The sequence below is a fragment of the Phoxinus phoxinus genome (assembly GCF_949152265.1).
Source record: "Phoxinus phoxinus genome assembly, chromosome: 21".
NCBI lineage: Eukaryota > Metazoa > Chordata > Actinopteri > Cypriniformes > Leuciscidae > Phoxinus > Phoxinus phoxinus.
In genome coordinates, this window is record NC_136896.1 from 28874572 (window position 1) to 28887881 (window position 13310).

A 13310-nucleotide genomic window follows, 5' to 3' on the forward strand; every position below is an offset into this window, starting at 1 on the left:
TCTCTCTCACACACACACACACACACACACACACACACACACACACACACACACACTCACTCTCTCTCTCGCTCTGAATTCAAACTCAAAAGCTGAAAAAGTGAATATGGTGAATGTGTCTAAAAAAGAAAACCTTTTATAATTTTCACTGTGATGGAGTGCTACAAAAACAGTACTGTAACTTCCTTTAGGAAGACTTTTTTTTCATATGAAGACTGTGAAAGCATGCACATATTCATCATTGTCTTTTCTTCGGGTCAATAAACGCAACCCATCACTTACAGTGCATCAGACGTGGCAACACTAAAAAACAGTGAGTGAGTGAGAGGAAAAGTTAAGGAAAGACTGTGGTCATCACTGCACATTACAGTCCTTCCTATTCACCGCAAAACTGTGGGTTTGTGAAAGTGAGAGAGAAAGAACATATTGCCTGAGTTTGGGGCGGGTGGAGAGAGCGCTGCGCATTCTTTTCCATTGAAGTCACTGTTTCTGCTCTATTCTCAAGTGCTCTGTGAGGGATACGTCTGAGTCCCGCGTTCAGCAGATCTGGATGTAATGGGTAGAAAAACTGATTTAGATCTTGGGAAATGGATTACGATTGTTGTTGTTGACTTTGATAGGGTTAGAGTAAAGATTGACTGAAATATTTAGATTTTAAAAAGTGAATGCATCCATATTTTATAGAGAAACGAATGTGTTTGTGCAGAAATAGATGTGAAATAGAGCTCGCCGTCATGCCTTTAGTGCAACATGAATCAGTTGTGTAGTTTTTCCCTTGGCCGCATTATCAGCCAATCAGTGTCCTTCTCTTATTTTCTTTCTCTCTGTGCAACATGAGCTCTAATCTCTACAGGACAGGGATGGACAGCGTGTGTGTTCATTATGCTTTTCATTGTATTCTGTACCCACCAAGTAAATAGTTTTTACCAGAACTCAAAGATGAATTTTGAAGCTTTATTGCCTGGTTTCACAGACAGGGTTTAGATTAAGCCATGGATTAGGCCTTGGTTCAATTAGCGCATTTAATTAGCATTTACAAACATGTCTTAGAATAAAACGTGTGTGATTATTGAGACCAAACAATGGCACTGAGATATTTTAAGATATGCAAGTTGCTTCGAGTTAAAACAGCTCAAACATGCATTTTAGTCTGGTAAAGGGATAAGCATCCTCTATCATCGTTTAATCCATCGTTAAATTGGTTGTTCTGTTTGTGTTGTTGGAACACTCGTTTTTGAAATAGGGATTTTTCACTGTCTCCCCTACATTTAGATAGGTGGGCAGAAGCATTTTTGTCTCAGTGCATGCATTGTCTTAGTTTTGGCAGCGCCGCTGCTAGCTTAGCTTAGTATAACGAATGGAATCCTTTGTTGCCAGATAGCATGTCGTGTGTAAAAGTGATCAAAAAATAAATAAAAAATAATTTCTTCTTGTGGCCTGCATATTCACAACGAGTACAAATACCAATGCAGATTAAGACTAGGCGATTTATAGGCAGATATTGATTTGGGACTATATTGATGTGAAGCACAGGCGAAGCACTGCTACTTGACTGCATTATCTGCCAATCAGTGTCCTTCTCTCATTTTCTTTCTCTCTGTGCAACATGAGCTGTAAACTCTACAGGACAGGGATGGACAGTGTGTGTGTTCATTAGGACTCTAGTCTGACATGATTTATTAAGCTTATTGTGAACAGATCGACTTTTCATTGTACTCTGTACCACAGTAAATTGTTTTTACCAGAACTCAAAGATGAAATTTGAAGGTTTATTGCCCGGTTTCACAGACAGGGCTTAGATTAAGCCATGGATTAGGCCTTGGATCAATTAAGTAGCTTTTACAAACATGTCTTAGAAAAAAACATTACTGCTTGTGAATATTGAGACCAAACAATGGCACTGACATATTTTAAGATATGCAAGTTGCTTTCAGTTAAAACAGCTCAAACATGCATTTAGTTCACCCAAATATAAAAAATTCTGTCATCGTTTAATCCATCGTTAAGTTGGTTGTTCTGTTTGTGTTAAGTTTTGAGTTTGTAAATAAAAGACTTAATACTTAATAACACTTAACACAGCTTTATCTTCAACCAGCCATGGCCCGTGGCAACACATGGAGAATCACAAATCATCAAATGCATCTGAAATCTACTCCTTTATCGGATATAATTTCCTCTCATAAAGTCTATGACAGTTTCCTGCATCAGCTCTCATGGATTAAGGGATTCTTCTTCATATTGTCAGAATAATATAGTGGGTCAAAGCCGTGCGAATCAAAGAGGGCGGGACACAGCTGCCGTTGCTGTGTTTTGATTGGCCGGTTCTTCATGGCGGGGTGAACCTCTGATATGTAAGTGTCTGATATGGAGATCTGCAGTGGGATCAGCCAGAAGGACAGATGGATTTACCTGATGTGCTCGAGTGAACAGAAAAGATCCATCAGAGACTGGGAACTGGGAACCGGGATGGAGAGGAGGAAGCATAGATTATTTTAGTGGCGCTCTCTGGCAGGTTGTGTGTTTGAGGAATGAAGAGGTGCTGGCTCGCATCGACACGGCAACAGGACTTGGCTGTGTTCAGGGAATTTCTCTCTTATAAGGTTTTACTTACAAAGTTACACAAAAAAACTGCCAAATCAAATCATCCCTTCAGTTCCTGTTAGAGACACCTGTCTCGGTTGTTGGGAGGATCTCAGACCACCTGTTTTAGGGGAAGCAATATATTGTGGACGCTTAAAGCCTTTTAAATGATTTGTCACATCATATTGTATAATGTAAGCTATGAGTATATCAACCTTTGTATTATCGTAAAGATATTTTCCTTTTTAAAGAGTGCAACAGTCAGGTTCTGGAAGTAAAAATGTATTTATTCCATAGGGTAACTGATTTTTAGTGATAATTTATAAACCGTTAAAGACAGACCTACTGTGAGCTACAAGGTTTTTAACTTTCTATTTATCAAAAAATCCTGAAAAAAAATATCACATAAAAAATAGTAAGCCGCACAACTGTTTCCAATATTGATAACAAATCATCATATCTAGTCTTCTAGTCACTCATTAATTAGCATATTCTGTCTTGATAATCTATAAATCGTGTTCAGGGGGCGGGGTTTATGTAAATTCTAGGGTTGGTGATGTCACTAACCTGGGAGGAATGTCGTGTAGTTCTTACCAGCCGTTTGTTGTAGTGCTTAAAAATCTATTTCTTTTAAAGAAAATATCTCCCTTTGCTTTTAACTTTGAGCGTTGTAACTTTGCAGATGTTGTTTATTTTAGATGACGTTTTAGACAACCTAGGGCGAGTAGAAATGTGTACCAGATGTCATTTGCTATTCGAATTTTAAATGTTGAGAAGTTTTGAATATGAGAAGAGTTGGGTATGGGTACATGGAAATGTTATTGTTTCTTATTTTATTTATGTATATTTTTATGTTGTGTTGGTGTCCTTGTGTGTGGTGTATAGTGAAGTCAAAGACAAATTTCCACTTGTGGACAATAAAAGGAACTAACTAACTTATGCTCAAACAGCAACATTACACACTAACTAAAGTTAGAAAAGTCAAATCATAATCAACCACCCCTTTAAGGTTATCAGTGAACATAAAACACTCTGAAAGCTGTACATGAACGGTATGGGTACATCTGTTTAACCCGTTAGACAGATAGTTTGTATTCCACCGTTCAGAGACATGTTGCGCTGTTTCTTACTGTGCAGAGTTGGAGATTTGTGGGTGATGGGCTGCCGTTTGCGAGGTCTGACTCAGACTCAATCTGCTTCTCTTCCTGTTCAGGGTTTTCCAGATGCTTCATGAGACAGTGTCCCGCATCTGTGTGCCAGGCAAGCCTCTTTATTCTGTGCACATACAAACTTATACATTCTCCCAGAGCAATCCCTCTCTCTGCTGTGGTCTTTGTCATACCGTCTCGTTTGGCTTTTCTCATTCTGTTCCTGACTCCATTTTCCCCTCTCACATTTCTCTATCTGCATGTGTATTTATGAGTGTTTGTGCGGTGGCGTCAGGGGATGATGAGGTTTCCAGACACAGCGCTGAGCTAATTCCAACCCGCTTTGCTCACACATCTCCACTGCGCTCTCAACTCTTCTGTTACTCAGAAATACCAAAAAAAAAAAAAAAAAAGGATTCTCCTCACCTGCCCAGAGGCAGATTTCAGGAATGCCACTGCCAGATTTCTTATGACTTTTACATTTTCTGGCAATTTACATTTACACCTTATGCATTTAGCAGATGGTTTTATCCAAAGTGACTTACATTCCATTAATGCATTCAAGGTTTGATCAGTTCATGCATTCCTTGTGAATCGAACCCATGATGCATTGCGGCTTTTTGATCTAGCGTTGGAATTTCTGTTAAATGCAAAAATGTAATTGCCAATTTCCATGAAAAATTAAGAGGGAACAAAGTTAATTAACAGCACTTTGAAGAAACAAAATAGTCCTTATGTGGGAAAAATGATCAAAATAATAATAAAATTATATCATAATTAAATAACATGTTTCAACAATGTGTTTACATTTAACTAACAATTGAGACTCGTTTCGTTTTTGCATTGGATATAAATACATTAAATTCAAATTAGAATTCAATTGTATTGTGTTAATTCTTTAAAATTAATTGTTCCATAATCTCATGAATCCTAATAACACTCATCCTCATTATGTATGAGTCACCACATCAAAGCTTGATCGTGTTGAGGTCTTGGAGAAGCTCATGCTGACGTCCTAAAGCCTGAATTGGTCTTCCCCGTTTTAAGCAGGGAGGGATTTAAACAGGGACATTTCTCAGACCTCCTCAAAGGACATGAACAAACTATTGGTTTTATACCTATAAATGTTTAGACGCGTGGCCCAGTGTATAAAAAGAAAGCGAGAGAGACTTCTATGTACCTTCAGATACCTTCTCCTCTGATATGACTTTCATTCATCTATTTGGTAGATGCTTTTATCCAAAGCAACTTTCATCCGTGTATTTCCGAGGAAATTAAACCCATGATCTTGGCATTGAAAGCATTTTGCACTACAAGTTGAGTTACAAATACCCACAAAAGAGAAACTCATTTTCGCGTATATATTACACGATAAACACACTGCGTGCTATATAGACGCATTTGGTGAGATCGGGTTGGTTGAGCCTTATGTAGTGTATCATACAGCCTGAAGCTTTTCCAAACATTACGTGTTACATATAAAATATAGGCTGACCAATCACAACAGACTGGGCCATCTGACCAATCAGAGCAGAGTCTCAATATATAATATACAAAAGTTTTTGTAATTATAAACTTAATTTAATAATTACATTTCTTTTCTTAGCATTTGGAGTCTAAGTTTCACATTTTTCAGCTGTTTGAAATGTTTTTATTTCCAGTGTCTTTAGTTCCTCAGTGTGTTTTCCCTTCAGTCGGTTGTGTCATGAGTTCCAGCTTCACATTATCTGTAGTCTGGGTAAAATTCAGTCATATTTTCCATTCTGTTTCTTTCTGGTTTTGTCTCTCTCTCTGACTGCGGATGAAGGAGGGGATGTGGGCGTGTCTACAGGAAAGTGGGCGTGTCTACAGAGCTCAGCGACTAATGAGAATAAGATGGACTATAAGAGAGAAACTGGTCTTATACTCTAACTTTATAATGTTTGGGGTCTGTACGTTTAAAAAAAAAGTTTTGTAAATAAAATTAATACTTTTATTCAGCAAGGATACATCAAAAGTGACAGTAAAGACATTTATAACACTACAAATAAATCTTATGAACTTTCTATCAATCAGAGAATCCTTAATGTAAAAAAATTATTTGATGCACAACTGTTTTCAACATTGATAATAATCAGAAATGCTTCTTGAGCAGAAAATTATCACATTATAATGTATTTTTCATCAAATAAATGCAGCCTTTCAAATAGTGTACAGTCATTATCTAATGTTGTCAGAGATTCAACAAGTTTCTGGAAACATTCCTCAGAGATTTTGCTCCATAATGTCATGAAAGCATCATTCCTGCAGATTTGTTGGCTGTACATCCATGATGTGAATCTCCTGTTCCTCCACATCACAAAGATGCTCTATTGGATTGAGATCTGGTGACTGTGGAAGTCATTTGAGTTTAGAGAACTCGCCGTCATGTTCAAGAAACCAGTTTGAGATGATTTGATATACTGTATGTATTAATTGAGACTTTTAAAGAAATAATATTTAAAGGGGTGGTTGATTATGATTTGACTTTTCTAACTGTAGTTAGTGTGTAATGTTGCTGTTTGAGCATAAACAACATCTGCAAAGTTACAACGCTCAAAGTTCAAAGCAAAGGAAGATATTTGCTTTTAAAGAAATTGCTTTTTAAAGACTATACATACGGCTGGTAGGGACTACACGACATTCCTCCCAGGTTAGTGACATCATCAACCCTAAAATTTACATAAATCCCGCCCCCAAGAACGCATTAATAGATTATAATGACAGAATATAATAAAGGAAATAATAATATGCTAATCAATGACTCGACTGACAATGACAACTACACATATAAGCTACATAATCAACTAACCATTCAGAAATGTTGTCTACATGTTGTCACTTCTTCTTGAGTCTCTCCATCTTAATCTGACTCCGGTTTGAACATAAAAGGCTAAAAGTTTTTGAAATATTCAGTGTGTGTGTGTGTGCGAGGTAATAGAAGCTCCTAAGAATAAGCTGTTGTAGCTCCGCCCCCTGTGCCGGGAGCAGCAGCTCATTTGCATTTAAAGGGACAGACACAAAAACGGTGCGTTTTTGCTCACCCTCAAAAAGTGACGACTTTAACATGCTATATAAAAATATTTGTGGGGTAATTTTAGCTAAAACTTCACATACACACTCTGGGGACATCAAAGATTTATTTCACATCTAGTGAAAAGGGCATTATACCACCCCTTTAATACAATGTAGATTTTTGTGCAATCATGGTGCATTGCTGGATGTCTGAACAAAACAAGAAAAGGTTTTTACAACCTTCACTGGGGTGGTCCAAGTTCGGGTGGGGTTGGAGGAGGGCCATGCAACAAGATCCACGACGTCTGTTTTCTCCTCCTTCTCTCACACTTTTTTTTTCACAATTCTGCTGGTGACGTGGTTTGAGAAAAGAGCATGACCTGTAATGAGCTCAAAGCTAATCCAGGTTGTCGTGGGCCGGTTCTGAATTCAGTTCATACAGCCTTTCATTAAACCTCAGCTTCCTGCCAGTTTTACAAAAATAGAGAAGTTTCTCAAATGCAGAAAAAAAACAATTTGACAGAGCAAGAGATGCTTTTGTCCGTAACTGCATCACTGTCACCAAAAGTCCCCCGCTCACGCCGAGACGGTAAAATACTGGCCTGTGAGATGAGAACTCTTTAAAGACAGAGGGAGTGAAAGCCATATGATTACAAAATGACTACATATCACGATGATTCCAGCTTTGCAAAGTGCAAGACTGCCAAGCAATCGGAAGAAGTCTTCCACCCTGTAATCCAGTTCATCTTTTTCATTTGCTTCAATGCACAGCTTCTGCTGTATTGCAAGGAATTCGCTAAAGCAACTGTGCATTGAACTCAAGGTGGCAGCATGAAGACACTTGTTGAAAGAGATATTTGCACCAGGTAGAGTTTGCCCTCAGGGGTTTGTCTATGATTCATTTCTCTTTATCAGTCCACGTGTCTTTAAAGTGGGAAGGAGATTCAAAATTGGCCCTAGATTTCTGTAAAATCAGTCAACTATCAGTGCTAAGACCGTCCAATGTTTAAACCATGTAATGCCTCCGCTTAAAATGAAGACTTGTTGGAATCCGATCTGCGTAACCTTTAGCCTGTCTATCTGGCCTGAGGATACGAATCACTTGTTGAGGAGTGAAGGGGAGGAGAAGAGAGAGAGAGAGGGCGGATCAGGGTAAATCACCTCGTTGACTTCGATGAACGCTTGGAAAGTAAATACAATACAAAAACAGAAATACTTTTTCAGTGTAAAGATAGATGCTATCTTACAGGATTCATTTAAATTCTTGTTTCATATTTTTATTCTAATAAGTATTTCTCTCAACAGAGAATTTTGCACTACAAATTTACTAGAAAAAGAAGCGCACTTCATTTTTTTAAACTATATATTTTTTTAAACTCTACTTGTAGATGATATAATATTAATGATATTAAATATCACTTAAGTGTACTTAAGGAGAGAGTACACTTTCATTTTAAAAAGCACTGTAATGTCACATTACAAGTTTTACTTCAAAGTATATTGTAAATCATTGTTTTAATCATCTTTTGTTGTGCTTTTGATGTGTTGACTAACAAATTAAATCACATGTAGTACTTGATTGTACAGTACTTTAACTTTATAGTGTGTTTTTTATTAATAAAGTTGATGAACACAAAGTTTCAATTCCATCATTACAAATGTATAATTACAAATATTGTTGGATTCATGCATGACAAGTTTTAATGGAAATTACATTAAAGTATATTTTAGTTTACCATAAATTATTGTCAGTATATGTTCAGAAGTACTTTAACCATATTTCAAACCGTAAAAAAAATAATTCATGATTTGTTATCACAACTTTTTATCTTTTCTCAAGTCAACTTCGATAACTAATGTGTGAAGATAACATACTATTTTGAGTTTCTGTTTATTAAACCCATTCTTCTTCATTCAAGTTCAAGTACCGGTAACTGCATTTAAGATACATGTAAACTTTAATACATCTTAATTTGGTTATAAATAACATGCAATTAAGTGTCCAAAAAATAGATACAGTACATTCATACTTAAGTATTATTTTAAAGTATATTATTTCCATGATAAATATCTAATTTTAAAAGTGTGATAAAGTGTACTTCTTTTCACAAGAGCTTTCAGAACGAGTTTTACTCTGAATTCCAGCAAAAACACTAAATTCATTTTTGATAAAGGCTATACCAAGTTGAAACTCGACAACACTTTTTTTTGTAAGTGTGCAGCATGTAAGAATATCTGCAGAGGTTCTGGAATGCTTCAGACCGGGGTTGAACATTTTGCAAACAAAAGCTGGACACGTATCAGGAAAGCATTAGTCAGACACAGATCACCAGTGGAGACGTCTGCTTATGCAGTGCACGTTTTTAACTTTTAACTTTGTATATGTTTGTGTGTTATAGGCAATGCAATGTCAATCACATATTGGGAATATTTGTGGAGTTCAACTTAAATGCTAAAATCAAAGTTATTTGGATCAAACCTCAGCATGACACACAATGCATTCGTAATACAGCAGAAAAAGCAACTGTGTGACCGCTAAACTCTTGCAGGTTTTAGATCTATCCGAGGCCCTTAGAGGGTGATTGACTGGACATCAGGAGTAGCAAGAGAGCGAGGGAAAGTGAAAATGAAGGACAGATGGACAGAATGAAGAAAAGAATCAGGGTTAGGAGTGGATGGTCTCTCTCAGCACTTTAAGTGCAGCAAGTAGAAACTTGTGCTTGTAAAAGCAAACGGCTGAGGAATCCCCACCGCCTCCATGGCATAGATAAACAAAAATACCACTTCCCACCTGTATATATGTGACGTCCAAATGGGATATCATTTTACAAGGGTGAGGTACTAAACCTTGTTCTCCTTGATTTCATTTTATCAATGTTTAATTACCATAAAAATGCCTTTAATTGATTATTGTGATCAGATTGACACAGAAACCAATGGTGTGAGATTAGGGCGGGACTATCTATTTGTCTGACCAATGGCAGACAGGGGAAGTCTTCTTGTTTGAAAAACATTCATCGGTCATAATTTTTTTAATTCAGTTCGGTGCAGTTAGACCTCGGCACACTTCATATACACTTGAATGGTTGTGGTTTGCTGATGGAGGATCTCGTGTGAGTGACAGGTTGTCATCAGAGAAGAGATGTCACTGCAAGAGGGACGGGAAGATAGATTAAAGATTATGAGGCATAATTATAAACATATAAAAAAGATGTGTAGATGTACTTTTAAACTATAATGAGAAGCTAGCAGAATTTTCTGTCATTTTCTCTTTTTTAACAAGCATATTTGGTGACGTCAGCATTTTGATACACATGATGTGAACACATTTGATTTCAGATCGACACACTCCTTCTTGTCTTACATGGACAGTTCTGCTCCAATGAACCGCAGTGCTTGTTATGTTAAGTCCCAATGACTTTATAAAGATTGACATGTGAGCCCTGTTCAATCTGCGACAGATTTGTTTATTTCAATGTTTTGAATTTTAGACTGTTTGGCTGGTGTAGTTGTATAGTGTTGCTGTTTCCTTGTTGTTGTTTTTTAATGTGATCTAAAAGTGTGTTTTTGCTTTATGTGATCAGCGTTTGAGTGGCTCGGAGATGTGTGGGAACACTGAAGTTTGTGATTGAAGAGGAAATGCAGCTTCATTAAAGGCTGGAAACACTCAAGGAAGATGACTTGTGACATTTTACTCATATTTTAGTGTACAGTAGCTTAGAAAAAAAAAAACGATCTAACTGTGCAGGCCTTGTATAAATGTCCATCCCAACCACCGACTGACCTCTGCCAGACACTCGCCACAGAGGCACATATTACTGCAACTCCTGTAAAACAAAAGCACAGAAAATTACCACTTCTATTTAAACCTCGCCCAGCCCCGATCTGCACTGTCTGTCTTTCCCATCTTTCAATGAGAAAAAGCTCTCACTATACAGAAACTAAATACATTTTGAAGGTGAACAAGTGATTGTATGTTGTTGAATGGACCGATTTTACCTTAAATAAAGTGAATAATAATAATAAAAACCCTAGCGTGTTTTATTTAAGGCAACATTCTCTCACACCACACCTGTAAACTAATGCTATTGAAAAGTTTAATCAGCTTAAAATCATGACTATTTAAACAATGACAACCTTATGAGAACTCATTAGAATGCAAGTTTAATACAAATAAATATGACAGGAAAATTGCACATCATTTCAAAGAATTTGTTTGCATTCCACATTGTCAGTGGATTTTTATTCAACACGGTATATTATATTGGTAACACTTTAGTTTAAGGTGCAATTCTCACTATTAAGTTGCTTATTAGCATGCATATTACTAGAATATTAGCTGTTTATTAGTACTTATAAAGCACATATTAAATGCCTTATTCTGCATGATCATATTCCTTAATCACCCAATACCTAAACTAAAACAACTGGCTTAATAACTATTAATAAACAGGAGTTTAATGTGGCAAAAGTCATAGTAGTGAGAACTAATCTAGAGTTCGACCATTATATTATATCATGTCATGTTTAAAAAAAAAATTGTACTGGACTTCATTACTTTTATTCAGCAGGGATGAATACAATTTATTAAAAATGACAGTATAATGTTATAAAATATTTATATTTCTAATAAACGTTGTTCTTTGAACTTTCTATTTATCAAAGGTTCCTGAAAATTATATATCACAGTTTCCACAAAAATATGAAGCAGCAACTGTTTTCAACACTGATAATAATCAGAAAAAGTTTCTTGAGCAGCAGATCATCATATTATACTGATTTCTGAAGGATCATGTGACTGAAGACTGGAGTTATGATGCTGAAAATTTAACTTTGATCACAGCAATAAATATACATTTTAAAATGCATTAGATGGTCATGGTGGCGTGTGTTTCATAATTATTTTATATGTAAATAGTTTATCTCATATCCTTGGCTAGGTTATATTACATCACTTAGAAGGTTAGATGCCAACGTACGCGTCAATCTAGTTTCCCAAAAGAAGTGTAAGTTCGAGATGGACAAATGTATCTCAAATCCTAATAAGCTCACTTGCAGTTTACTGTAGATATTTGAGATGTTCGTCATTTGCAGAAACTTCTAATTAAATAACCTCCTCAAATTAACAAGAGACTTTAACACTCTTTTGAGACAGTTGCTTATGACATTAGTAAGTTGCTGTAAGATATCAATTTCATACTGAAAAAAAGGACCAAAATCTTACACTCTCAGGAAAAAAAATGGTACAAAAGCTGTCACTGGGACGGTACCCTTTAAAAACGTTGTAATATGTAGCATTTGGGTACTAATATGTACACATTTGGATCAAATATGTACCTTTGAGTTACTAATATGCACTCTTTTTGAAAGGGTACAGCCCTAGCGACAGCTTTTGTACCTTTTTTTTCTGAGAATGTACATACCAACATTTAAAAAAAAATGAAGAAATACTTGGAAACATGATACGATTTTGGAAGCTGCAAAAAGAAAAGTTTTATTGTTGCGTTCAATAACATGCCTATTTCTGGTTTGGACTGGTGGTCACACACAAAAAAAGGGTTTTTTGAAAAGCAGTTTTTAATTCCAGCTTTGATAAGGCAGGGTTTCAGATCTCTGTGCCCGACCGTATAAAACATATGGTTTTCCAGTGACCGGATCCATACTCTGCTATATCCAGCCACACAATAAAAGATGACAGAAGTCTTTGCTATCGTGTGAGCCAGTCGGGAATCTGAAGACAATTCTCAGGCTTTTGCATGTAATGTTATTAATGCAGAGAAATAAAAATAATTATGCTGCTTTGTTTTGCCCAGGCATTCTGAAAGAAATCTATTAAACTGGTTTCTCAATCCCCATTATAGTCCGCCTTTCATTAGGAACATCTTTACATTTATATGCAGTAGTAGAATAATATGAACTATCACAAGGCCACCACCATCTATTGCATTTCATCGCGAACAGACGATGCATTATGACATGTAAAGATATGAGAAAAGGAGGTCAGACAGGGCCATGGCTCTTGAAGTTGCAACGTGTCCACAGAGCAATGAGTAGTTTGATATAATGCCAGATGTTCTTCTCTCTCTCTCTTTCTCAGTTTGTCTCTGTCTTCTCTCTGCTTAACATGGTGCACATGTAAAAGCTAACGACTCCCAGCTTCGCTCATATGTTCAGACATGCAATGGACATTTGCACAAATATTCATGTTATGTTGTTGTTCTGTCTATATGGCTATGTCTTATTTCACATCTCAACGGTGGCACTCGCTGCGGTGTTTGGGATATCATCTCCAAAAGAGTAAAAGTGTTATTTTAATATCAGTGATGCATTTGAATGCAGCTGAATTCTTCATTTTTTATGTTTTTTTTTTTTCAATTTTAGCTCATGAACTTAAAAAACAGAAATATTAATTTGGTCCAACATGGCCATGTTAAAGAGAGACTTCATTGTGCAAAACAAGTTGACTTTTATTGTGTGACATTTTTCAATCATCTTCTTTTGTGTTCAACAGTGAGGCGAGTAAACCATGACAAAATTCACATTTCTTAA